Source organism: Cryptomeria japonica, chromosome 10, assembly GCF_030272615.1.
Source record: "Cryptomeria japonica chromosome 10, Sugi_1.0, whole genome shotgun sequence".
Taxonomy (NCBI): domain Eukaryota; kingdom Viridiplantae; phylum Streptophyta; class Pinopsida; order Cupressales; family Cupressaceae; genus Cryptomeria; species Cryptomeria japonica.
Genome location: NC_081414.1, coordinates 4583675 through 4610991, shown reverse-complemented (window position 1 = coordinate 4610991; position 27317 = coordinate 4583675). Strand labels below are relative to the sequence as shown.

The window sequence follows — 27317 nt, the reverse complement described above, 5'->3', positions numbered from 1 at the left end:
TCCTAAGTGAAAACCATCAACCCTAGTGACTCTCCCTTCTCTCTCCTTGGAGTTGGGGAGGGGAGAACAATTGGGGTTCGATTTTTCCGCTTTACATTTTGGTGAACCCGACGTGAACATCCTAATTCTGATTATTCATGGTTAGATCTGAAATTTTGCTTCCTTAATTACATTTCCATGTTTGATCTTTTGCAAATTTTAGAGGTTGATTGCATAAAAACCCTAAAATTTTCTTTTTAGTAATTAAACTTGTGGAATGTTTAATTGTTAATGCTTGTTTTAGATCTACCCTTCTATTGCAAATTGTCAATTCATATTTGTGCTTTAATTCCGAAAATTAAGTGGTTAAGCGTCAAAACCCTAATTTTTAAGACCTTCTTGATTCAACCTTTGACTGATAATTTCACTAATCAAAACACTTCCAAATCGGCTGTAACTTTGGATTCCGCAACAAAATCACAAATATCTTTCATCCCTGAAAATTTGGAAAAAAGTTGCGAGGACCGTGTGCACCCCGAGTGCCATCGTCCCCGAAATTTTTTCCGAAATTTCGGGAACTAGATCTTACTGTATTTTTCTACTAAAATCCAAAATTTTGGCTGATTTTATCAATTTTAACACTTTCAAAATTAAAGTCGAAGTTGGTCTAGCGATTGCTTGGATTGAGGCTTCTAATCATTCAAAAATTGTTGAAATTAAAATTCATATCAAAATTGTGTTTCTTACAGTCCTAAATCTGAAAAGTGTGTTGGCATTCATTCAAAATTTCAGTGCTTTATTCAAATTTTTGCAATTTGTGACTTCTGAAATTAAGTGTTTAATTGCAGCAACTTTGATTTCCGCTTTCAAATTCGAATTTTGCATTAAATCGAGTCAACTTTTAAATTTCAAAACCTACATTGTTTTCAGTATTCCTTCTAAAATCATAAAATTCAAAATTTCAGTTTCCCTCTCTTTTTTTTCAAAATTCAAATTTTACATTTTTCAACAATCTTGGTAGGGTTCAATTTTGAGATTGCAACTTTAATTTGGCCTATCTACAGATCGTAAAATCATTCAATTTTTTCAGATTAGCTTTAAAATCATCATAACTTTCATCTCTGAAAATTTCGAAAAAAGTTGCGAAGACCGTGTGCACTCCGTTCGCCACGGTCCCGGACATTTTTTCCGAAATTTCGGGAGATTGTCCTGATTGCATTTAACAGCTTAAATCTAGGAGATTGGTTGATTTTATTGAAATTTGCTACCTCTAAAATTCAAAATCTTCTCTCTCTCTTTAGTGCATGAGTTTTACAACAATAAGCCCTACTTACACTATTCCCGTTAGACGAAGCCTTAGAATTAAGTCTTTCCAAGGTTTAATTACTGAGGAGATGGAACCTAATTTGAATGGCCTTTTTAACGAGGACATGGGTAATTCCTCTAATCCTCTTAATGATGAAGAAGCTCTCCATGAGGTTTCTGTAGAACAACTTTCAAAATTGGATAACCAATTTGATGATTTTCGACAATGGATGTCTCAAGAATACCCTGATAGTGAAGCTCTTTCATTAATTGAGGGTCTAAAACATATGGTTCAAAGTGATAAGAATGGAATTGATATTTTGCGTGGTATTGCACACATTGTGGATTCGAATGTGATGCCTATGAAGAGTTGTGCCGAAACTTTAGGTTATACACAACCTCCTACTCAAGTTAATCATTCTATTCCTTTGACAACTCCTATTGCTAGTATACCTACTTTTACATCAAACATAATGACTACTTCAATACAAGACATTCCCCCTATGATCACCAGTCATGGGGGCAATCCTTCCTCTTCAATCAATCCAACAAATTCATTCATTCCTTCAATGAGTGTTCCTATTATATCACCACAAATGAACATGACGCGAAGGGGCAATTCGTTTAATCATTCCATTCCTCCTTGTAGTGTTCCTCCTTCCCAATCATCTCCTATGACTAACTATCATAGTGTCCCACCACCTTACTCTCTACCTTCTTTCAATAACATAATACCTCCATCACAATCTAACACGTCTAATATGAACTCTTCGACTGAAGCGACCATTAACAATCTTGCACAAACTGTCTCTTCTTTGCAGCAACAAATTGCCTCTATGAATCAATCTAAGTTTAGTGTGCCCACATTTGATGTTGCGAGCCCACTTTCTCTTGACATTGTTCGAGCTATTCCCCCTAAACATGTTGAAATTCCGCATTTGGAGCTTTATAATGGTAAGGGTGACCCTCTAACACATGTTAAGACCTTTCAAACAATATGTACCGATTTTGCTTATGACCAAAGGTTGCTTGCAAAACTATTTACTAGAACATTAAGAGATAAAGCCCTACAATGGTATTGCTCGTTGCCTTCTTATTCTATTACTTCTTTCGAACAACTTGCAAATGCTTTTATTCAACAATTTCAAAACAATATAAGTCCTAAAGTTACTTTGATTGATTTAATGCATTGTAAACAAGGTGTTAAAGAAAAAGTGACTGATTTCATTGGTAGATATAAGCATTTGTATGCTCAAATTTCTTTTCCAATACCCGACAATGATATTCAAAGAATCTTTATTTCTAATTTACAAAAAGATATTAGAGAAAAACTCCTGTTTTCTGAGTTTACTTCTTTCCAACAGTTGTGCGCAACTCTTCACAATTATCAACTGACTGTGAGTCAAATGGAACAAGCAAATCCTATGGCTCCGAGTGATAAGGGTGATAGTAGTCAACAACCATTTGGGAAGTTTAAACCGAACAGAGAGTCCATTAAATTCAATGAAAACATCATGAACAACAATGTGAATGCAGCATTAGGTGTGCCTCCTATTTCTAAGTTTTTCAAGAAAGAAAGAAAGTTTACTCCTTTGAATGAATCATTGCATAGTATTATGAAAAAGTTATTGGAACAAAATGTGCTTACTCTTCCTCCTATAAGGCAAATAGATCCTGCAAAGATTAATTCACCCTATTTTGATAACAAATCATTTTGTCAATTTCATCGTCATCCTGGGCATGATACTGAAAAATGTTTTGCTTTAAAGGGTAAAATTCAAGATTTGATTGATAATAATACTATCTCTGTTTCTGGAGTGAATGATAAAGGCAACACATCTGTAGCTCCTCCTAACCAAAATCTTAAGATTTTTACTGATCCATTGCCTTCTCATACCTCTAATGTGATTGATACTAATGATTCCCCTGTCTCACCTGATGATCTTGTGTCTATGACTCCGAATGTGATTAACTTTGTAGAGCAGCAGAAAATCCCTAAAGAACCTTCCATCACATTTGATTCCAGTGAAACTATCAGGGCACCTGATGGTCCTTTATATATAGTTGCAAAAGTCAAGAATACACCTTGTCGTGGAGTGCTTATTGATCCTTCTTGTATGGTTAATATCATTACTGAAGAATTTCTTTTTACTTTGCAATTGAATCAAGTGATCTATGATCAAACAAATTTGGTTGTGAAATTATTTGATGCATTTTCTTCTCCTGCAATTGGTTCTATTACATTACCTATTGAGGTCCATAACAAATCCCTTGATGTGGACTTTGCTATTATTCCATCGTCCGAACAATTTCGTGTGAAGCTAGGCTATCCTTGGCTATCTTCCATGAAAGCTATTGCTTCTCCTATTCACAAGTGTTTGAAATTTCCCCATAATGGTGAAGTTGTTACTATCAATCATAGTCTCTTTAAACCAGCTGAAAGAACTTCTAGCGTTCCTATTGATTACTTTTGGCCTAAACAATTCCAATCTCTTCCACCGCGGAGTGATCTTCTTTTCAAATCTTATCAAAAGTGGAAAAAAGATATGATCCTATCTCTAAGTGAACCTAGAACACCCAAACTTGATATTCCTATTATTCTTGAGAAGGAAGTTCTTCCTTTGAAAGATAAAACTAATGTCTTTCCTCAAGAAGATTCCCAACCCATCCCTATGAATGTGACTATGCCTATATCTAATAAACTTCCTAAAAGTAGACCTATACCTCCTCGTCATGATGGGCTTGGTCTCCTTCCTAAACCAAATATTCCTCCTTTATATGGAGCAGTTCCTCCTCCTTCCTCTTATGGAGAGAAGAGACCTTCCTCTTCTCCTATTTATCAACCTAAGAGACCACAACCTAAACACCCAAGTGATAAGGATGAGAACATTCCTCCTCCTCAATCTTCTCAACTTCCTACTAAGACTAGACGGAATCGTTCTGCACGTGAACGCCGACGAAAGCGTCGTCTTAGAGTTCAGGCAGCTGCTTCTCAAACTTTGCAATCCCCAAAAACACCTTCAGCCAGTATTATTCCATTTTCTCCTCAGCCGACGATTGAGCCGAAATCTCCTAAACATAAGATGCATGATGGTCTTGATCCTGTGCGAGTTAAAGATCCTATTTTTATAAATCTTGATGATGATATAGATGAAAATGTTATTCATGATGAAAATGTTACTCCCGTTCATTCTGATAGTGAATATGAATATGTTGATGTTGATAACCATTTATCTAACGAATTTTCTAAAGCACTTATCCTAGCTCCTAGACAAGAACAACGTGGCTCGGAACATGAACAGAGCCCTTGTTTGGATCTTGTGATAGCTCCATCTGCTGTGTTGGATGTTCCTCCTCTAGCGTGTTTCCTACCTTCCCGAAATATTGATCAGCAAGATCGGGGGGTAGATGACGTGCTAGACTAGATCATTAGCATAGCAGACTCTCTCCTCCTCTCTTGATCTCTTTTGTTACTTCTTCTATGTGTTATTCTCATTCTTCTATTTGTTGTCCTTAGTGTTGTCTACTTGAGGACGATGCAAAACATTGAGATCTCTTTTGGTCTCTCTCATGTTGACTCAAAAGACACATGTGTTCCCTTCTTCTAGGTGACCTTCCTTGATTGGGGAATGAAGAACAATTATGCATACATACATATGATATACATGAATTATCATACAGCATACTGACCCCGAGGAAAGCGAAGTCACCTTGTGCTTTGTGTTGTGTCTATTATCCTTGGGCTTATCTCACACTTGGGGGCTAAATCCTTGTGATAACATGCTCCTTTCCTTTCTCATTTCTTATATGTATCACTACCTTAAAGCAATCACCCCCGGTGAGGCGTGTGCTATCGCTTTAACGTAGGGGGGCATACATCCCGTTCATATCTTTTCAAGATACTTGAAAGTTTCTTGGCGAATTTAGCTTTGCCTTGAAAATTTTTTGGTATTTTTCTTGCATGGCTCATAGTGAGGGAACCTTACTACTGACAGTCATGGTTCTCCCTCGTGATCTTCCCTTTTACTTTGTCAATCGAAGTCGTAAGATCTTTAGTCCACTGGGGGCTTGGTGTATCTTGCCTTCTTGACGTGGTAAAAGTTTTTCAATGTTGTTTCCTTGTACTTTACCGAAAGTATGAGCGTACGCTTATACTCCCGCTAAAGTGGGGGCTAAATGTAACGTCCTAAAATTGCAACACTTGCAATTTTGACTGCATTTGGGTCTTCACGATGTCGACGCAACGTTGAACCTGAATGGAGACCCCGAAACCTGTTTACAACACCAAAAACTGCATTTTTCTGCACCCTGGCCTGATCCCTCCTTGCACCCTGCTGTCTCGGGAGGTGGGACCATGGCGCCCAGCGCCCTGGTCCCCCAAGACCATGGCGCCCAGCGCCCTGGTCCCTGGCCCTATTTTGGGCCCGGTCTCTTTTGGGCATTGGGTCTTTAAGTTTGCAATTCGGGAAATAATGTTTCCTGGTCGGCCTAAGGTCGGAAAAATCAGTCTATCAACCCTAATTGACAAGTATATAAACTACTTTTCCTCTCCTAGAAATAGAGGAAGAAAAGAAGCAAGAGCAAGAGGCGGAAGTGATATTCAAACATTCAAACATTCAAGCATTCAAGTATTCCTTCAAGCAATTGAGCATTCTAAGTCTCCATTCAAGGCTAGGTGTTGCATTCAAGACAAGGATTCAACCATTGAAGAGGAGATCACATACAACATACAACATACTACATACATTACACCTTCGCATGTAAGAATACAAACATTCTTACAACAAGGTATCAGTACTTGTTTACATTACAAACATTTACATTTACAGCACTCTCATTTCTTGGTTAATTCCAAAACCGGGGTTTGACCTAAAGGCAAACCCCTCATCCCTAACCCCCCAATCGTCCTCTCTTTTCTGTGTGTAGGTTGCAGGTACGCGGCTGTAATTGAAGATCTGGAATCCTTGTGCAGAGACGAACAGATCCACCTTCGTTTCGCGGCTTTTCGGAGGACCGTGTGCACGCTAGGCGCCATTGTCCCGTCAACTTTCGCTCAAATTTGCAGAACAGCACCGTCTCGACATTTTACTGCTAATTCCAGGTCCGCAGCTTCATCCTGTATCCCTATCTCTGTTTATAAGCGAATCTTTCCTACTTTACATGCATTCTTAGTTCAATCATCCTATCTACATTCTTTACAAAAGAGGGTATCCTTGATGTCTTAACCCTTGAAACTCATTTAGAATCCAATCTTGCATTGCGTGGGATTGGATCTTGTGGGTTTCAACCCCTCTTTTGAATGTAAAGTCCCTCCTAAGTGAAAACCATCAACCCTAGTGACTCTCCCTTCTCTCTCCTTGGAGTTGGGGAGGGGAGAGCAACTAGGGTTTGATTTTTTCCGCTTTACAATGATATGATCGAATATTGACAATGGTTTAAGTCTTTTAAATGATAAGACTTATTTTGCTTCTAGATATGTAACATTTATTATTGGACCTAGGTGTTGCTGGACATAAATTGCAAATCTTCTCTTGTTCCATTATTGTTGTCTTGTGCTCCTAATGTCATAGAAAGGCTTCTTTCGATTGGCCTTGATCATTTCTTCACCTTGGCAAGGTTTGTCAATTATTGTTGAATAGTGCTTCTCTAGACAATGATTTATCTATTATACACGAGAGCAACATATCATTGTTAATTAATTATGATGTTGTGTTGATAGTTGGAAGTTAGTCTGTAAAAGATGAATGATTCAATACAATAGTGGTTTCTTCTTCTTTATTCATATGCTTGTGATTTTGAGATGCCTCAGGTTGAGGTAAGCATTTCACTTGATAGTTTTGGGCCTCTTCCATCCTAGCTGAATATAATTAGGTTCTTGCCCGGCTAAGTATGCAGACTTTGTTCTACTTGATATTATATGTACATGATCAACCATATTGTGATTAATCTATAAGACTCTTTCAGGTTTGGCTATTCGGATATTGACTACGTTATATATTAGCCTCATCCATCTCTCAGGGTCAAAGGTGAAGGTTATTTAAAATAAAAATAAAAATAAATTCCTTGGTAAGGTTGATTCTGACAATTTATGACTCGAGTTGTAATTGATCTCTTCTGAGTTCAAGTTATATCCTTTAGGAAAATTAAAATTCCACTCGTGATATCAATACAATCAGGACTACATTTTTGTAGTAATATTAGTATCTCTTAATCCATGAATCTTTGTATGTGTTTGGTACTTCATAGGTTGCTATGCCTCTTTGCTGAGATAAAGGTGGCCTCTCAGTCTTCAAAGGTTCTTAGGGTTAAGAATGCTGGAGGATTGCCAATCAATGAAAGAGATAAGCTTTCTTTGTGTTTGATGATTTCTCTTCAAGATAGTTCTTGCTTCAAAGTTTCAGAGAGAGCTTGAAAAGGTATGAAAGCCTATACAAACCTTCAACTCATTTACTTACTGAAGAAGATGTCCAAAGGTACGCCATAGGTCCTTTCACAGAATGTGAAAATAAGAGAAAAGCAAATTAGCATCTTCAGTTTTATATGATGTCTGGTTCTTTTGTTAATTCTTATATTTGGTTAAGGATTAAGAGGGAGTCCTAGGATTCCCACAATCCTCGATGAATACTTGGTATAAAAGAATTAACAATCATTTATTAAGCGTAGGGTTTTGTAATATATTGTGAATTCTTATTTCTGATGTGGATGAATTAAGAATCTAAAATCTAATGCTTTACTTTCTAGGGTTAGAAGTATGTCCAGGATCTAACCAAGTATTCTAAGTCAAGTATACTATTGATATTTGATGGATTGTAAACATTTATGTAAACTAACTTAGAGAAGTTGAGGATGTCTGCAGCTAAATCCATCTGAAGACAGGCAATTGATTGGTGGGTTCTTCAGCTAATTCATGATCAAGGTTGTGTATGTTGTTCTTGCCAAGCATACCCTGAAGTATTTTTGTTAAGCACAGATGATTGTGAGTTGAAGCTGTTATCACCTAGAGTATTGGACAAGAAGTGACACAAATAGGAAAGACACTTCAAACACCTTGTTCCAGCTTGGAAACTCTATGATCTATTAGGACTACAGTAAACAGTCCTCAGTTGTACTGAGTATTGCCGAAGCTGAATTCATTGGAGCATGAACTGTATCAAGGAAACTGTGTGGCTTTTCAAAATCTTGTTGAATTGTTTCTTATAATTATTTATTATCAGGGTTGTATAGTGATACCTGACAATTCAGTGTCTTATGACAGGTCAATCCTGTGTTGCAGATGTTCTCACCAAGTCTTTTGAAGCTTGAATACTTCATAAGATAGACTTGGAGCTATGGAGAACACTACCTTGGTTGAGAAGAAGTCTCAACCTCAGTGATGCATTGTGTTGCATCAACCACCCTCTGCGGGCTATGTAAGGTGGATCCAATCTATGCTTGTGTGCTAGATGGAATCTCATCCTATGCTTGTGTGCTGGATGAAAGATGTGCTAGATCCACTCTATGCTTGTGTGCTAGATGGAATCTCATCCTATGCTTGTGTGCTGGATGAAAGATGTGCTAGATCCACTCTATGCTTGTGTGGCAGATGAAACTTCATCCTATGCTTGTGTGCTGAATGGAAGGTGTGCTAGATGGAAGATTATGTTTATTCCCTTCTTTGCTTGTGTGCAAGATTATGAATTTCTGATGTTATACTCTTCTCTGGGAGAAGATTGAGGTAAAGGTATTACATTCTTCTCTAGGTGAAGATTAAAGGAGAATACTATGTGCAAGATGTAAATAAAGAAGATTAAAATGGAAGTTCTCCTTCATCCTTAGCAGACAATGAATGGCAATGCAAGATGAATACTATGAGTTATTATTCGTGATATTATTTCTGGCTACTTGTTGTAATCCTCTCTAAAAGAGTGTTGGCTAAATTCCAATGTTCCACGGGGACACGTCCCCCCCCCTTTTAGGACGCGTCCCCCCGTCAGAAACGTCTCAGGGACGCGGGGACGCGGGGACGGGGACGTGACGTCCCCCGCCGTCCCGCCACCGCCACCCAAGCACCGCTGGGACGCGGAGACGTCCCCGTGTCTCCCAGGGAGACGTGGAGACATGGAGACGTCTACTTGGGAGACATTTGGGCGTCTCCCAAAGAGACATGGAGACGCCTCCACGTCTCCTTGGGAGATGTTTGGGCGTCTCCCCATCCTTCAAGAGATGTGCAGACGTCTCTCCAAGGACAAGGAGACGCCCAGACGTCTCCTGTCGCCCCCACTTAGACGTCTCTCGAAGGACGGGGAGACGCCCAGACGTCTCTTGTCGCCCCCACTTATATGCAATGTTTAAAATTAAAAAAATTTTAAAAAGTGAGTTTTTAAGTTTTTTGAGGGTTAAGGGGTAACTCTAATTGGACGTGGGCCAATAGAAAAATAGCACCCGACGCCTTTAGAAAATAATAAAAGTATTTTTGGCCTCGCGGGGCGTTGCCCCTCGACCCCGCCTTGTATCGCGGCAGGGAACGCGCAAGGGGCACTGCCCCTTGACCCGCAAGGGGTGATGCCCCTTGAGCCCAACTTGGGGGCGATGCCCCCAAACCCCCGTTGAAAAATATAGGGGGAAACCGCACCGATAGAAGTAGGGAAAATCTAACCTCCGAGTTTGATTAGGCTCCATATAACAACACAACTTAGAAATCTTGGTATTTAGATTTAGTATTTCAAATTTCCTATAGTCTCATTTGAAATGTAATTCTTACACTGTAATACTGTCATACATCTTTTCAAAACTAGTTTTTCAAGTACTATATGTATATGTACAAGTATATGAGCACCACCACCCCGCCACCCCCCCGCCGCCGTCCCCCCGCCTTCCCCAAATTTAGGCCCTTGGTCCCCCCGTCCCGGAAACACGTCCCCCCCGTCCCCCTATGCCCAACGCCCGTGGAACACTGCTAAATTCAGAATACAAGATATAGATTGCATGTATTACTTAGGGTCGGGCCCTAATCATGTAACTTGGTTGTAAGATTATTTTTCTCCCTAGTTAAGAGGGAGTGTTGTTTGTAACTAGTTTGAAAATTAATTATAAAGCAAAAATCAAATTGCCCAAGGCAACATTTGATTTTTGCTAAATAGGGTTGGGCCCGCCCTTACTTGTATCCACACCCAAAGGTAGCGTGGGCATTCAAACTAACACTGGCGCCAAATTCAATATAGGGCCGACCCTATATAATATAAGGTGGAAGCATTCAAATACATATACATTAGCGTGGGAAATCAAATTTGAAGTCGGCGCCAATTACTTATTGGGCCGACCCAATAAGTCAGCAAGCACCATATATATATGGTGTCATTTGGAGTGCATAAGAGAAGTTTTTCAAGCAAATAATTCTGCTCCAAAAGATTGATGCGAACTCTACCTTTGCCCTGTGATGCGAAATTCTCCAGTCGTACAATGCGAACCTTCTCAGCTATTATGTGCAATCAGTATATGAAGAATCTGAGCCAACTTGGTGTGAACTATCTCTGCTGTTAGGAGCAATCCGTGCCTGAAGAATCTGATCCATTGTATGTGAAGAACTGATGCTATATAGACTAAAGGTGAATCCCATTCATGGGCATAATCCTAGATGCAAACACCTCCATTAAAGAGTGCAGACTTCATCATCAAAAGGTGCAGACCTGTGTACTTTATATTGATATTGAAGACAGGTTATCAAAGCTCTGAGACATCATATCAGACCTGGAGCAGATCTAAAGAAGAAGGCTGTTTATATCTGATTTGGTGCAGTCTTGGTCAAGCTTGTGTGCTGACCTAGTTATCAGATTAGAACAAACAGATTGCTGTTTGTTCATCATCATTAGCATTAAAGGGATAAGTATTGTAATCTATCAAATTGGTGACAATCAGATCTGAGGATCATTCCTTGCTGGGTTTTCCTCCAAGAGGGAGGTTTCCCAGGGTAACTCATGTTTTGTGTTATATTGTTTATGCATTTCATTTAGACTATGTTTGTTTAAGTGTTCAGCTAACCTTCATGTTAATATAAGTTGTCAAAGATACAATTCTGATTTTTGTTCTTACTGTTAATCTGAGACCTAAAATCCAACACTGTAGAAGCCCTAAACCTTATCATCTGTTTATATTGTGAGTTTTATCTGCCATGAGAAGGAGAAAAGACAGCAAAGAAGGATACTAAAGACAAATCCAATGATAGCGCACCCTCTATTTGTTTAAATCACATAGGAACTCCAATGAAATATCTAATTATGGTTGTTCGAATGTGTGTGAAACCAGGTCATAAAGTATATGTGTATGCATACAAGGGATTTATACCGCTCAAGCCAGAGACATCACCTACCACACTACTTCAGATCTGTTCATTGCTGCTACTTCACAAAAGGAAAAACCCTAACGATTTTCAAATTCCTTTACTTTTTTTTCCACTATCTTTTATTTTTCATTTTTGTTTGATTTATTGTTTTTTATGCTTTTTTTATAATTTTGGATTTCAACTTTTAATTTATTTGAATAAGTAAATGATTATTATTTTAATTAATAATATATGTTACCTATTTATTAAAATAATAAATAGGTGTTTATATAATATTATGAAAAATGAATGTTTATTATGACATCTAATTTAAATAAAATTAATAAATTGCTATAGAATTAGTATATTGTTTTGAATTTCTAAAATTTATGGTCATTTTTTCAGAATGGGTATGATATGCAGTATTTTGAACTTATTTATATATATATATATACACACCCATTTCCAAATCAGCAACTTAGAGAAAAGGAAGCTTCAATGATTAAATAGCTTTTATCAGCATATTATTGTCAACGAACATTTCAAGTTTATAAATTGAGAAACATCAGAATGAGCCACATATTCCTTATAATTTATATTTTTAAACAAAAATCATAGCTTTCACACATGAAAATTTATATCCCATAATTCAAAAATATTTGAAGTTGAAAAATATCATTATTTCATCAGCCCCTTCTGATTGAAAACACCATAAAGCAAAACAATAAGAATCATTAAGCATATAGACAAATAATCCTTTAAAAACATAAAATTTATATTATTCCTTCCAACAGAACTTCAATCTGATGTGTACATTGTCGAAAAGGTGTTCAGGAAACTTATTGAAGATTAATCCTCTTGCTTTCCCTTCTAATTATCATGACAATGAGCAGATGAATGGAGCTGTTCAAACTAAATTGAAGGAACAGAAATGATGTTGCAGTTTTGTTCTTCAGCATGAAATGTCTATTTTATGGTTAGAAAGATGAACAAAATAACAGAATTAATCTATATAATTATTTTCTGCCATGTCAACACAAATCATATAGGAAAATTTAGCTCTTCTGATTTTGGAACCATATACCAACTTTGAAAATTGAAATCAGCTTCGTATTAATAGTTGAAGCATCAAAAAGAAAGTTAATAAACTGTTTTATAAGTCCGTAAAGTATAAATTTTGAGTCTTGTTATCCACCTATCTCTTTGATTGGAATCATTGTGGACAATCATGTTACATGTTGTAATTAAAAAAATGTTTCTGATTGATAGGAACTGGCCCGTGATATAGTGTTACAAAGAAACATCACTCCATAGGATTCTCCATAGGATTTTGGTTTATATATTTGTAATTTTTTTCATGAATAAATCTAATTTTGGAAAACAGTATGTAGACAAAATATTTTTTCTTTCTCTTTTTTTATGAAGCTTCTTGAAACATAGACCGCATGACACAGACTTCCTTTGGGTTTAGATGTAAGGATTGAGGCATAATTATTCTAAGAAACAGCCCCAGACTTGCACCCAAGTTCATTCTGGTGAGGCAGGCATCAACAAGAATAGAACTATGGTGTGAGTTATTAAACTCAGCCACTCTCTAGCCAAATAAAAAATATACAGTCCATGGGGTCGTGCTATAATGGTTAAGAAGAATCACCGTAAGGATGTGATCTAGGTTAAAACCCCTCTAAACGCAACAAAGAGATCCATAACATTAATAAAAACGTGTCAAATTTGTGATTTAATAATTATGGGATACATTTAAAGACGATCCAGGTTCAGTAAGAATGAACTGTAAGACCAGCGCATCCAACATAAAAGGCAGCCTATAATCTCACCAAACATGTACCGGCCCAAAAAAAGAACAGAAGCCCTGTTTCCATAAAAAAAATTGCTTTGAGTGCTAATTTTGCAAAACTAAACAGATTCTCGGAGCCAGTCTCCAATTCAAAATACATGTTCTTGTTAAATAAGAACATGTTCTTGTTATATAAGGCTACCCTTGTCCCATAAGGTTTGATGTAACGGTAATGACAGGCATTTGTAAGAATTGCACAGAAAGCCCCCCACTGCAACGAGGCGCCCTATAACCCTGGTGAGCATATGGCGATATTGTGGTGTCACGATCACATCGTACTATAACTCTAGCCGTCATTTGCGAAGGTTCTGAGGTGCAATCGAGTGTGGCTTAATCTTACGAAATCTGGCCTAACCTTACCCCACACCAAATCAAATACCTCATAACCTTGCCCAAAATGACTAGAAAAAATTATTATAAGGACAAACGCAAACACATTCCATCCTCAGAGATCTAATTGAGAGAGCCCCAAAACCAGCAAAATCTACAAACAAGTTTAATAACTGACAGGACAATTGAAACTAAAATTGTCCTCAAATGCTAAAAACAGTTAAAAATAAATAAAAAATACAGGATTCCAATTATTTTGATGTGTTGAGCAATATTGAATGGTCAGATTGAAAATGCTATGGTTATTAAAGATTAAGATTTCGGGCTTTCTGAGATGAGGGTGTAAAGAAGTAGGCCAGAAACCTGGTTGCATTGCTCGATGGCGAGGTTTGACAGAGATGGATGCGAAGCTCCTTCAGATTTCGAGACAGCTGTGCCCTCCAAGCTATTTCTTCACCAAAATTGGCCCTATTCCATATTTTAATTTCTTCACCAAAATTGGCCCTATTCCATATTTTAATTTCTTCACCAAAATTGGCCCTATCCATATTTTAATAGGGGAAAGGATCCAGTAGTTTGTCCACCCTAACTTTGCGTTTCTCAAAATTCTATTTGGAAATTTCAAATCACTTTGATTTTTTTACAGCAGCTTACTTGGCAAGTCTGCTTATAACTAAGGTTTCAGGGCCACATCATCAAATATGATGCCACATCAGCATGCTTTTTGCCAAGGTGTCCAAAATAGCCCCAAAAAAAAGTGAGACCAATAGGCGTGCAAAAGAGACCCCAATAGTTGTGTCGCTGACATTGCATCACTTGATTGGTTACTCTTTACAATATTAGTACATTTCTTAACAACTATAGGTACATTTCCTAACAACTGTTGGTACATTTCCTAACAAAAATTGATATTTTTTGTTTCAAACAATAGGTCTTATTTGTTCAATTTTTGGAACAAAAGGTATCAACAACCCTCACAACAATTGGTACATGCTCGACTACTGGGTCCTTTCCCCTAATCAAGTTTAAAAAATAATTTGTACTTGAAAAAATGAAACAAGTTATATTTTCTAAATGGCCCACAAACCTACAATAGAACTCGCAGACTTTAATTTGGTAAAGCGCATTTCTGCAAATGTTCCTCTCGAAAAAAATTTACTAAATTTTGATTGGACGGTAAATGTTCTTATTATTAATTGTTATTTTAGTTGTGGAGAAATTTTGCAAAGAAGGTTGAGAGAAAGAACAACTATTTATCATGATGATGGAGGAATATATAGAGGTCAATATTTAGAGGTTATAGATTTTGCTTGTTCAATTGAGGACTAATTCATATCATTTTTGGTGTGGTATACGTAATTGCAAAAGATTAAAAAAAGCTTGACAAATATATCAATTTATATGTTCGGTACAATCTATGTGTGTAATACATATTGATAATTGCCTTTCACCGTGACAAGCTAACTAGCTATGTTGACTTTCTAATTTATTTGGGTTTAAGGTATCATTTTTATGGGGCAACCAAAAGGAACAAACTTAACGGTGACATTTAATAGGCAAACAAGAAAAGAATCCCCAAAAAAAAATGAAAAGAGTTTGAAAAACAATTAAGGCTTGGAAAACAGTTACCGTTAGTTGGAAATTCCACAGCTCACAACTAGACCTACCCTGCTTCTATAAAACTTATACTGTGAGAAAGGAAGAACATAGTGGAGACCTTGTGCACGATACATGAAATACATGAAAATGTTTTGTCTCTTGATACAAAATTCCAGCACGATCCAATCCCAAGGCCAAGCATTCAGAGAAAGACAAAGCGAGAAACCCATATGTACAAGACAACATAAACTAATTACAGCGTCCTCAAATAGCACCAAGCAGAAGTAATCGTTACCCAGATTATGTATTACCCTGCAAAATGCATGCAAAATGTTGAAGCATAGACAAGGCACGTGGATTAATTATCCAAATGTCTGGAAGAAGTGTGTCCTCTTGGACTGCTATGAATGATTTCCCAGACGGATGCAAAAAAATGCACCTTTAAAGATCTTTAAAAAAAATACTGTCATAAGAAACCTGTGAAGCAACACGTAATTCCCAAACGGAAACCCTAATCGCCAGCTGTGTCCAGTGTCCTGTAGAAACGTTAATCCCAAGATTTTCGTTTTTCACCCTTCCTCTATATTTGCCTCTTCTCTTGCATTGAATTCTGAAATGCCTATGTATCCTCCAATGAGACCTTACCAAAACACATATTCGACAGACAGCCACTAAAGCCCGATCAGATTTCTGTAGGGAATATTGAATTAAAGTTTTGCAATAGAAAAACTAAGTGATGCTATTGGTTGTGCAAAACATGTTTAATCATTGTTTAATTCTAGCCCTCGACAATAGTTCCGTGCAGGGTAGGAACTAACAAACAACTATTCAAGGCCCTCATTTTTTTTCAGATGAACTCTTGTTTATAGTTGTAATTGTGAAATTTGCGGTAGCATGCCCATTCTCCATCAATTTTGGGTCGTTTTAATAGAATGTTTTTTATATATAAAAGATATTAAAATACATCATTTGCAATATGTATAGGAAATTGGTCCATCCACGTGTCCTTACCTTTTTCACTATCATTTTTGACTCCTTGGTAGCACAGCACAACATGCTTCAGTTGCATCGATGTGGAAAAATTCTTCATTGCCTACCTAGTTGTAAACTAGCACTTGCACCTCTAGAAGGTTCAAGGATACGTCGATAGGAAATCAAAGGTAAAATATAAATAAATTTTAATATTAATTATATTAAAATTTAAATCTTTGCATGTATCATTGTATAATTTAATTAGATATATAATATTATTGATTTTTTTTTTTTAAATTAGTTGAACAATAAGTACCCACTTTACATTAATCAAAGTTAAATAAGAGTGTCTCTCTTCTTTTTTTATAGTTCCTAAATAAAAAGTTGTTTACATTAATCGAAGATAAATTAGAGAGTCTCTTTTTTTAGGTCTTATTTTAAAGTTTTGACATTTGTCTACATTGAACAACAATGTTGTCAATGAGCAAACCAAAAATTGCAACTATTTTACTACATAATGATAAAAAAAAAATGTTTTAGAGAAAGAGATTGAAAGGTTAATTTTTTTTTCTTGATCATTGATTGTCCAAGATAAATATTGTAATTTATTAATTTTTAATATTTTTTATTAAAGAAAGAAATAGTTGAAAGTATGTAACTCTGAGAGTGTGCAACTAATTATACATACTGAACTTGCTATTGTGAGAGCAATTAGAGGCAAGATGTTCCTTTATTTTGAAAATGGTGTATGAATTTTTTTAATTTTAGAATAGCAATCAAAGGAGAATGTAGGCTCTATGATAGATAAATTGTCATGGGTGAAATCCTCACTAATATTCCATTTAAATTTGTAGATCTATTTTCATGCCTAAGAAAAAGTGTGTCATTAGAAAATATTCTTAATATTTCATCCATCACTTTTATATTTTAAATATTCTTAAAATTTGAATGACGAAGCTAATATAATTAAAATATCAAGTGTAAGAAATAAATTGACTACCAATGAGGACCTAAACCTAAAGGTGGACTAGAGTGTTTGTCAAATGAGACGAACTAAAAACAAAACAAAATGAACAACATTATTCATTCTAGGCAACTTGATAATTTTTTCATCTATGAATGCATCTCCATGTTGTGTTCTATGTTGCATATTACTTTACATGCAATAACTTGTTGCATATTGTGTCATAAAAGAATTAAATTTTGTATATTAAAAGGTTTCAATTCAATTACTTCAACTTTAAATTTCTAAACATTTTTTTACAAATAATAATAGATTAAATTTGAAAAACATTAAAATTTAAATGTTAATTTTTAAATTTAAAATTAATTTTACCAAATCAAAATAAACATTTAATATTACACAGTGAAAGGATTTATTTTATTTCGCTGAGTGAGTGGAGCTGGCCAATTAGGGAAATTGCCCCAACCTTTCTTTATTTTTTAATATAAATTTTGTCTTGCAACATAAAATTGAAAACTATTCTTAAAATAGAAAATTGTGAATTATCATCAATTTTCTAAACTACAAATTACAAAAAAATCTCTAAAATCTTAAAATGTTAAAAAAGTAGTAAATTAAAAAAAAACATTGAAATATAAATATCTCGAAGTGAATTTTAGTTACAAAGTAGACTCTACATCCTAAATTATACCTTATATTGCATATTAGATTCTTAGTCAAAAATCAAACTACACTAACATATTTACAAGCTCATACTCCAAATATTTACTCTCCCATTAAAATTAGAATCCATAAAGTTGCTAACATCGTAACAATTTATTCAATGGATTTTTTTTTAAACAATTTTTATAATAGTTTTAGTTTTTTTACAAGAATTCGATGTGGACCATAATTAAAATTTTAAAGTAGTTTCATTTTTTCCCGTTTACCTGAAAATGGTTAGATGATGGATTAAGGCTGTTTACCGATGTGAGACAGGTTTGCCTGGCAGATGTGGACAGGGAAGTCCACTTAAAAAAAACCCTATCGGCTAATTAAAAGATGAAAAAAAACAAGTGTTTATATGAGGGTGGACCTGAGTTAGCAGACTTTCTTTATTTTTTCTTTTTTTTCGTTTTGTTATAATTAGGTCCTAGTTTTTATAAGATATTTTAAACATGTTGTTATTATTAGTTTATTTTAATAGTTGATAAGAGATTGAGAGTATATTAAAAAAAAAAAAAAAAAAAATCATTATTGTATTTGTTGTTTGGAGTAATATAATAGATTGTTTTTACTATTTTGAGCATATTTATTGTGAAATAATAAAAAAATTAAATAAAATATTTAACTAGCAATTGCACCTTAGTGTGCAATGGGTATGTCGAAAGAGGTGTGTAAGGTGAATTAGGAAAAACATTGGTCTATATTTTTGCATATAATTGGGTAATACATGAGGTCACTTGTTAGGTCATAATGTTGTTTGTGCAACAAAATTCTCATTAGAGAAGTGATAGCTTCAAATTAATTATGCATCCACTTATAGCGATCCAATCATAATTGAAACAAAACCTTTAAATTGAGAAGAAAATCAAGTTTCATTACCAACAACATATGGTGAGAGCGAGAGAAAGGTTAAGATACTAATAGAAGGAGGGAGAGATAGAGTGGGGAAGAGTAAGAGAGAGATGGGTAAAGCGATAAAGATAGAGATAGAGAAGAAGAAGATAGAGATATAAATAGAGTTAGAGACAAAGATGGAGAATAAGGAGAGGAATATGCAGAGGAGGAGATAGATATGGAGAGATAAAAGAGAGAGGGGAGAGGATAGATAAAAATGGAAAAGAGAAATAAAAAGAGAGAAAGGGAGAGATAAAGATGTAGATAGTAAGTGATATATAAAGAGAGGGAGAGATATAGTGGTAGAGAGATATAAAGATAACTAGATAGAGTTAGAGGGATAGATGAAAGAAGTGACAGGGAGAGATAGATATAGAGAGGAAAAGAGATATAGATAAATAGAGGTCTAGAGAGAGAGAGAGAGAGATGGAAGGATAAAAGGAGGAATGCCTAGAGATATAGGGGAGAGAGGAATATATAGTTAGGGATGAAGATAGAAGGAGAGAGGAAGAGAGAAAATCGATAGAGAGGTCGAGAGAGGTATAGGGAGATGGAAAGATAGAAAGATAGGGGGATATAGAGGAAGAGATAGAGTGAGATATGTAAATGAAGAGGGAGAGATACATATAAATAGATGGTGATATAGAGTAAGAGATGGATATCTAGGGACATATAGAGAGAGGGGGAGAAGAGTGGGGGAGATATATAATGAGATTGACAAACAAAGAGATCTAGGGATAGACAAATAGAGATGGAAAGAGGGTGAGAGAAATAGGGGGAGATAGAGGGAGAGATGCACATACATTGGAAGAGAAATAGAGAGATGTAGAGATATACACGAAGAGGAAGAGAGAGATGGATAGAGATAAGGAGATAGATAGGGGATAGGGAGTGAATGAGGGAGGGAGAGATGGGGAGGATGAGAGAGAGAGAGAGAGAGAGAGAGAGAGGGGGGGGGGGATCTAGATGTATGGAGATAGAGATAGAGAGAAAGAGAGAGATAAATAAGGTGACAAAGACAACTAATAGATAAAAAGGTTTAGACCTTAGAAAGAGGGAGAGTGATAGGGAGGGGGGAATATAGAGCGATAAAACTGAGAGAGAGGAAGAGATGGAAGGAAATGGAAAGGGGGAGAGGGAGACATGGAGATAGAAAGATAAAGATATAGGAAGTGATATGTGAAGAGGTAGAGAGGGATATAGAGAGAGAGTAGGAGAGAAGAGGGAAGAGGAGTGTATAAGATCTAGAGATGGAGATAGAGATAGAGATAGAGATAGAGATAGAGATAGAGATAGAGATAGAGATAGAGATAGAAATAGAAATAAAGACAAAGATAGAGACAGAGAGAGATGTATAGATAGAGATAGAGATAGAGATAGATATAGATATAGAGATAGAGATAGAGATAGAGATAGCAAGGGAAAGGGGGAAATAGGGAGTATGTGTTTGTGTGAATGAGAGAGATATAGAAATAGAGATAAGGAAGGAGAGATGTGGACTGTGTGTGAGTGAAAGAGATATATATAGAGGGAAAAAATTAGATAAATAGACATAGCGAGGGAGAGAGGGAGAAAGAGGACATAGAAGTAGAGATATATAAAAAGAGGGAGCGAGAGGGGGAAGGGAGAGATACAGATATAGATATAGTGAGAACGATAGAGGGGGCAAAGAGAGATATAGGGAGAGGTAAGGAGATATAGATACCCTAGATAGAGATATAGATGGAAATAATAATCAAATGGCATGTTACCCTTAGTATAACTCTTCGAGGACACAACTATCTATAAATTATTGTTATCAAATGACTAATCAATAGTTTATTTCTCTCTCCTACTCTCTTGTTCTAAACATTTAATTTAGGTTTTAAGTTGGAATTTATTTTATTATATAAATTAAAATAAATTTTAAATATTTAACTACTCTAGAATAAACAAAATTTTAATAAGACAAAAATACAAGTTAGATTAATTCTAATATCTTTTAATTGTTATTTGTAAGTCCATAAAAAGACATAAATAATTAAATTTAAATTTTAACTAACTAAATAAAAATATCTAATAAAAGAAGGTAACATTAAAAACATTCTCATCAAATTTTAATTCTAAATATGATTATTCTACAACAACTAACATTTTGATAAGAAAAATAATTATAAATTATATTATTTTTAATATTTTTTAATTATTATTTGTAATTTCATAAAAAGACATAAATAACTAAACAATTATTTTCTTACTTTTTCTTTTTCTTTTTTAGAAAATTAGAAAACAAGATAGAATGTCTTAATAAAGTAAATATTATTGAAAAAATATTCTTATTAGGTTTTTCCTTTATGAACATTCTTTTTCTAATTAATTAATATATTTAAATATGTATTTTTTTCATTTTTTTATCATTTAATATATATTTTTAAAATTTAATATAAATTTAAATAAATGGTTGTGATTAATTCTATAGTATTGCATCCTTCTCCTCAAATTTGAATTGTTGATTTCACAATGTGAGTGGAAAACTTCATATAGGGTATGCCTTCGGCATAAATATAAAAACTTTATATCCAGCCAAAAAGAATATAAACGATTAAAACAAAACTGAATGTAACTTGTAAGGAACGAAAATCAGACTTACAGATTCTGCAATGCTGAGAAGCTCTTGGGCTGTAGACACATCAACTGCCAAGGACAGATTAGTCTTCTTTCTCTCCATGAGCTCAAAAAGTCTCTTTCCAGTTGGGTTTTAAGCCAAAAGAGCCCTCTCGCCATAAGAAGTCATTTTCCTTACAACATTAGGCACAGACGATGGCACCGTGAACTAATTTTCCCCTAAAAACTTGCTTACTGATTCAGCAACCTCCAAAGAGAGCTTCCCGTTCTTAACCAGCACACTCACCATCTCAGTAAGCTTAAGGGCAGAATGCAACATGATTTCATTTTGAGCCAGATTATCCCTCCCTCCCTATTCTTTATCAATGAGCACCACAACATTAGTGACATCCAAACCCACAATTTTTAGGGGCTCCATAGTCTCTATAACAGATGCCTCGCTCGTGACCAGGTCCTCCATAACCAGGCATCTCTGGCCTGAAGTAAACATCCCTTCAATGGACTTCTTGGTGCCATAGTCCTTCACCTCTTTCCTTCTCATCACCATGGGAATGGAGTGGTTGAGGGACATGCATGTTGGAATGGGTAGGGCAGTGCAGGGTACCCCACAAAGAAGCTCAAACTTAAGGGAAGATATCTTTTGCCATACAATGTCTACAACCAACTTGATAAGATGTGGATATGATACAATGAGTCTAAGATCAATGTATATGGGGGATGTAATCCCGCTCTTGAGCTTGAACTCTCCAAATTTTACAGCTTCTACTTTGTAAAGCTCTAGGATCAATTCTTCCATGGAAATAGATGATGGTTTTTCTTGGTATCACTTCTCCTTTGAGGTTGGAAATAAATGATGGTTTTTTCAAGGTATCACTACTTCTTGGAGGTTAGAGGTGTTTATTCAAGTCTATAAATGAGAAATCGCTTGTGATTATAGTCTACGCAAGCCACTTATATTGTCGGCCATTTAGAGGGCCCATTCTTCGTTATAATTATTTACAAACTACTTCTTTTCTGGAATGATGCGGCAGCACTAGATCAACACAAACGACTACACAAGGCCCTCATTTTTACAGATGAACTCCTGTTTATAGTTGTAATTGTAAAATTTACGGTAGCATGCCCATTCTCCATCAATTTTGGGTTGTTTTAATGGAATGTTTTTAATGTATAAAAGATATTAAAATATATTTTAAAATATTATTAAAATATATCATTTGCAATATGTATAGGAAATTGATTCGTCCACGTGCCCTTACCTTTTTCACTATCGTTTTTTACTTCTTGCCAGCACGACACAACATGCTTCAGTTGTAGCGATGTGGAAAATTTCTTCATTGCCTACCTAGTTGTAAATTAAAAGATGAAAAAACAAGTGTTTATATGAGGGTGGACTTGAGTTAGCAGACTTTCTTTTCTTTTCTTTTTTTTCGTTTTGTTACAATTAGGTCCTAATTTTTATAAGATATTGTAAATATTTTATTATTATTAGTTTTTGTTTAATAGTTGATCAGAGATTGAGAGTATATTAAAAAAATAATAATTTAAAAAAATATTATTATTGTATTTGTTGTTTGGAGTAATATAATAGATTGTTTTTACTATTTTGAGCATATTTATTGTGAAATAATAAAAAAATTAAATAAAATATTTAACTAGCAATTGCACCTTAGTGTGCAATGGGTATGTCGAAAGAGGTGTGTAAGGTGAATTAGGAAAAACATTGGTCTATTTTTTTTGCATATAATTGGGTAATAGACGAGGTCACTTGTTAGGTCATAATGTTGTTTGTGCAACAAAATTCTCATTAGAGAAGTGATAGCTTCAAATTAATTATGCATCCACTTATAGCGATCCAATCATAATTGAAACAAAACCTTTAAATTGAGAAGAAATTCAAGTTTCATTACCAACAACATGTGGTGAGAGTGAGAGAAAGGTTAAGATACTAATAGACTGAGGGAGAGATAGAGGGGGGAAGAGTAAGAGAGAGATGGGTAAAGCGATAAAGATAGAGATAGAGAAGAAGAAGAAGATAGAGATATAAATAGAGTTAGAGACAAAGATGGAGAATAAGGAGAGAATTATGGAGAGGAGGAGAGAGATATGGAGAGATAAAAGAGAGAGGGGAGAGGATAGATAAAAATAGAAAAGAAAAATAAAAAGATAGAAAGGGAGAGACAAAGATATAGATAGTAAGTAATATATAAAGAGAGGGAGAGATATAGTGGTAGAGAGATATAAAGATAACTAGATAGAGTTAGAGGGATAAATGAAAGAAGTGATAGGGAGAGATAGATATAGAGAGAGGAAAAGAGACATAGATAAATAGAGGTCCGGAGAGAGAGAGAGAGAGAGAGAGAGAGAGAGAGAGAGAGAGAGAGAGAGAGAGAGAGAGATGGATGGATGGATAAAAGGAGGAATGTCTAGAGAATAGGGGAGAGAGGAAGATATGGGTAGGGATGAAGATAGAAGGAGAGAGGATGAGAGAAAATCGATAGAGAGGTCAAGAGAGGTACAGGGAAATGGAAAGATAGAAAGACAGGGGGATATAGAGGAAGAGATAGAGAGAGATCTGTAAATGAAGAGGGAGAGATACATATAAATAGATGGTGATATAGAGTAAGAGATAGATATCTAAGGACATATAGAGAGAGGGGGAGAAGAGTGGGGGAGATATATAATGAGATTGACAAACAAAGAGATACAGGGATAGACAAATAGATATGGAAAGAGGGTGAGAGAAATAGGAGGAGATAAAGGGAGAGATGCACATATATTGGAAGAGAAATAGAGAGATGTAGAGATATACATGAAGAGGAAGAGAGAGAGAGATATAGATAAGGAGATATATAGGGGGATAGGGAGGGAATGAGGGAGGGAGAGATGGGGAGGATTAGAGAGAGAGAGAGAGAGAGAGAGAGAGAGAGAGAGAGAGTAATATATAATTCAGAGGGGGATATAGATGTATGGAGATAGAGATAGAGGGCATCTATTGGAAGATAAATAGAGAGATGTAGAGATATACACGAAGAGGAGAGAGAGAGAGAGAGAGAGAGAGAGAGAGAGAGAGAGAGAGAGAGAGAGAGAGAGAGAGAGAGAGAGAGAGAGAGAGAGAGAGAGAGAGAGAGAGAGAGAGAGAGAGAGAGAGTAATATATAAATTCATAGAGGGATATAGATGTATGGAGATAGAGATAGAGGGTGCAAGAGAGAGATAAACAAGGTGACAAAGACAACTAATAGATAAAAAGGTTTAGACCTTAGAAAGAGGGAGAGTGATAGGGAGGGGGGAATATAGAGAAATCAAACTGAGAGAGAGGAAGAGTTGGAAGGAAATGGAAAGGGGAAGAGGGAGACATGGAGATAGAAAGATAAAGATATAGGAAGTTATATGTGAAGAAGTAGAGAGGGATATAGAGAGAGAGTATGAGAGAAGAGGGAACAAGAGTGTATAAGAACTAGAGATGGAGATAGAGATAGAGATAGAGACAGAGATAGAGACAGAGATAGAGATAAAGATAAGGAAGGAGAAATATGGACTGTGTGTGAGTGAAAGAGATATATATAGAGGGATAAAATTTTATAAATAGACATAGTGAGGGAGAGAGGGAGAAAGAGGACATAGAAGTAGAGATATATAAAAAGAGGGAGCGAGAGGGGGAAAGGGAGAGATACAGAGATAGATATAATGAGAATGATAGAGGGGGGAAAGAGAGACATACAGGGAGAGGTAAGGAGATATAGATAGCCTAGAGAGAGGTATAGATGGAGATGATAATCAAATGGCATGTTACCCTTAGTATACGTCTTCGAGGACACAACTATCTATAAATTATTGGTATGAAATGACTAATCAATAGTTGGTTTCTCTCTCCTGCTCTCTTGTTCTAAACATTTAATTTAGGTTTTAAGTTGGAATTTATTTTATTATATAAATTAAAATAAATTTTAAATATTTAACTACTCTAGAATAAATAAAATTTTAATAAGACAAAAATACAAGTTAGATTAATTCTAATATCTTTTAATTATTATTTGTAATTCCATAAAAAAACATAAATAATTAAAATTAAATTTTAACTTAATAAATAAAAATATCTAATAAAAGAAGGTAACATTAAAAACATTCTCATCAAATTAAGAAATATTTTAATTCTAAATAAGATTATTCTACAACAACTAACATTTTGATAAGACAAATAATAATAAATTAAATTATTTTTAATATTTTTTAATTATTATTTGTAATTTCATAAAAAGACATAAATAACTAAACAATTATTTTCTTACTTTTTCTTTTTCTTTTTTAGAAAATTAGAAAACAAGATAGAATATCTTAATAAAATAAATAATATTGAAAAAATATTCTTATTAGGTTTTTCCTTTATGAACATTCTTTTTCTAATTAACTGATATAATTAAATATGTTTTTTTTTTCATTTTTTTATCATTCAATATATCTTTTTAAAATTTAATATAAATTTAAATAAATGGTTGTGATTAATTCTGTAGTCTTGCATCCTTCTCCTCAAATTTGAATTGTTGATTTCACAATGTAAGTGGAAAACTTCATATAGGGTATGCCTTCGGCATAAAAACAAAAACCTTCTATCCAGCTAAAAAGAACATAAACAATTAAAACAAAACTGAATGTAACTTTTAAGGAACGAAAATCAAACTTACATATTCTGCAATGCTGAGAAGCTCTTGGGTTGTAGACACATCAGCTGCCAAGGACATATTAGTCTTCTTTCTCTCTACGAGCCCAAAAAGTCTCTTTCCAATTGGGTTTTGAGCCAAAAGAGCCCTCTCGTCATAAGAAATCCTTTTCCTTACAATATTAGGCATGAATGATGGCACCGTGGTCTGATTTTCCCCTAAAAAACTTGTTTATTGATTCAACAACCTCCAAAGAGAGCTTCCCATTCTTAACCAGCACACTCACCATCTCAGTAAGCTTAAGGGCAGAATGCAACGTGATCCCATTTTGAGCCAGATTATCCCTCCCTCCCCATTCTCTATCAATGAGTACCACAACATCAGTGACATCCAAACCCACGGTTTTTAGGGGCTCCACAGTCTCCAGAACAGATGCTCCGCTCGTGACCAGGTCCTCCACAACCAGGCAACTCTGGCCTGGAGCAAACATCCCTTCAATGGACTTATTGGTGCCATAGTCCTTCACCTCTTTCCTTCTCATCACCATGGGAATGGAGTGGTTGAGGGACATGCATGTTGCAATGGGTAGGGCAATGTAGGGTACCCCACAAAGAAGTTCAAACTTAAGGGAAGATATCTTTTGCCATATGGTGTTTGCAACCAGCTTGAGAAGATGTGGATATGATACAATGAGTCTAAGATCAATGTATATGGGGGATGTAATCCCACTCTTGAGCTTGAACTCTCCAAATTTTACAGCTTCTACTTTGTAAAGCTCTAGGATCAATTCTTCCATGGAAATAGATGATGGTTTTTCCTGGTATCAATTCTCCTTTGAGGTTGGAAATAAATGATGGTTTTTTCAGGGTATCATTTCTCCTTGGAGGTTAGAGGTGTTTATTCAAGTCTGTAAATGAGAAATCACTTGTGATTACAGTCTACACAAGCCACTTATATTGGCAGCCATTTAGAGGGCCCATTCGCCTTTATAATTCTTTATAGATTACTTATTTTCTGGAATGGTGCGACAACACTATATCAACACAAACGACTACACAAGGCCCTCGTTTTTTTAGATGAAATCCTGTTTATAGTTGTAATTGTGAAATTTGTGGTAGCATGCCCATTCTCCATCAATTTTGGGCCGTTTTAA

At 35.3% G+C, this 27317-nt stretch overlaps 1 protein-coding gene and 2 pseudogenes across 5 annotated transcripts in view; all 3 read right to left on the bottom strand.

The window, feature by feature from the left end:
• LOC131069404 (uridine 5'-monophosphate synthase) overlaps nt 1–14312 on the bottom strand; it is a 98729-nt gene extending 84417 nt beyond the window's left edge. The window contains exon 1 of one of the 5 annotated variants that reach the window (XM_058004808.2): nt 14130–14312. The gene's annotated coding sequence lies outside the window, so the exon portion shown is untranslated. The remainder of the gene's footprint in view (nt 1–14129) is intronic. The other 4 variants (XM_058004806.2, XM_058004804.2, XM_058004805.2 and 1 more) reach the window with 4 other exon arrangements.
• A 7169-nt stretch (nt 14313–21481) lies between these two features.
• On the bottom strand, nt 21482–22326 carry LOC131069363 (uridine 5'-monophosphate synthase-like; annotated as a pseudogene).
• Nucleotides 22327–26164: 3838 nt separating this feature from the next.
• On the bottom strand, nt 26165–26966 carry LOC131069364 (uridine 5'-monophosphate synthase-like; annotated as a pseudogene).
• Nucleotides 26967–27317: the final 351 nt, after the last annotated feature.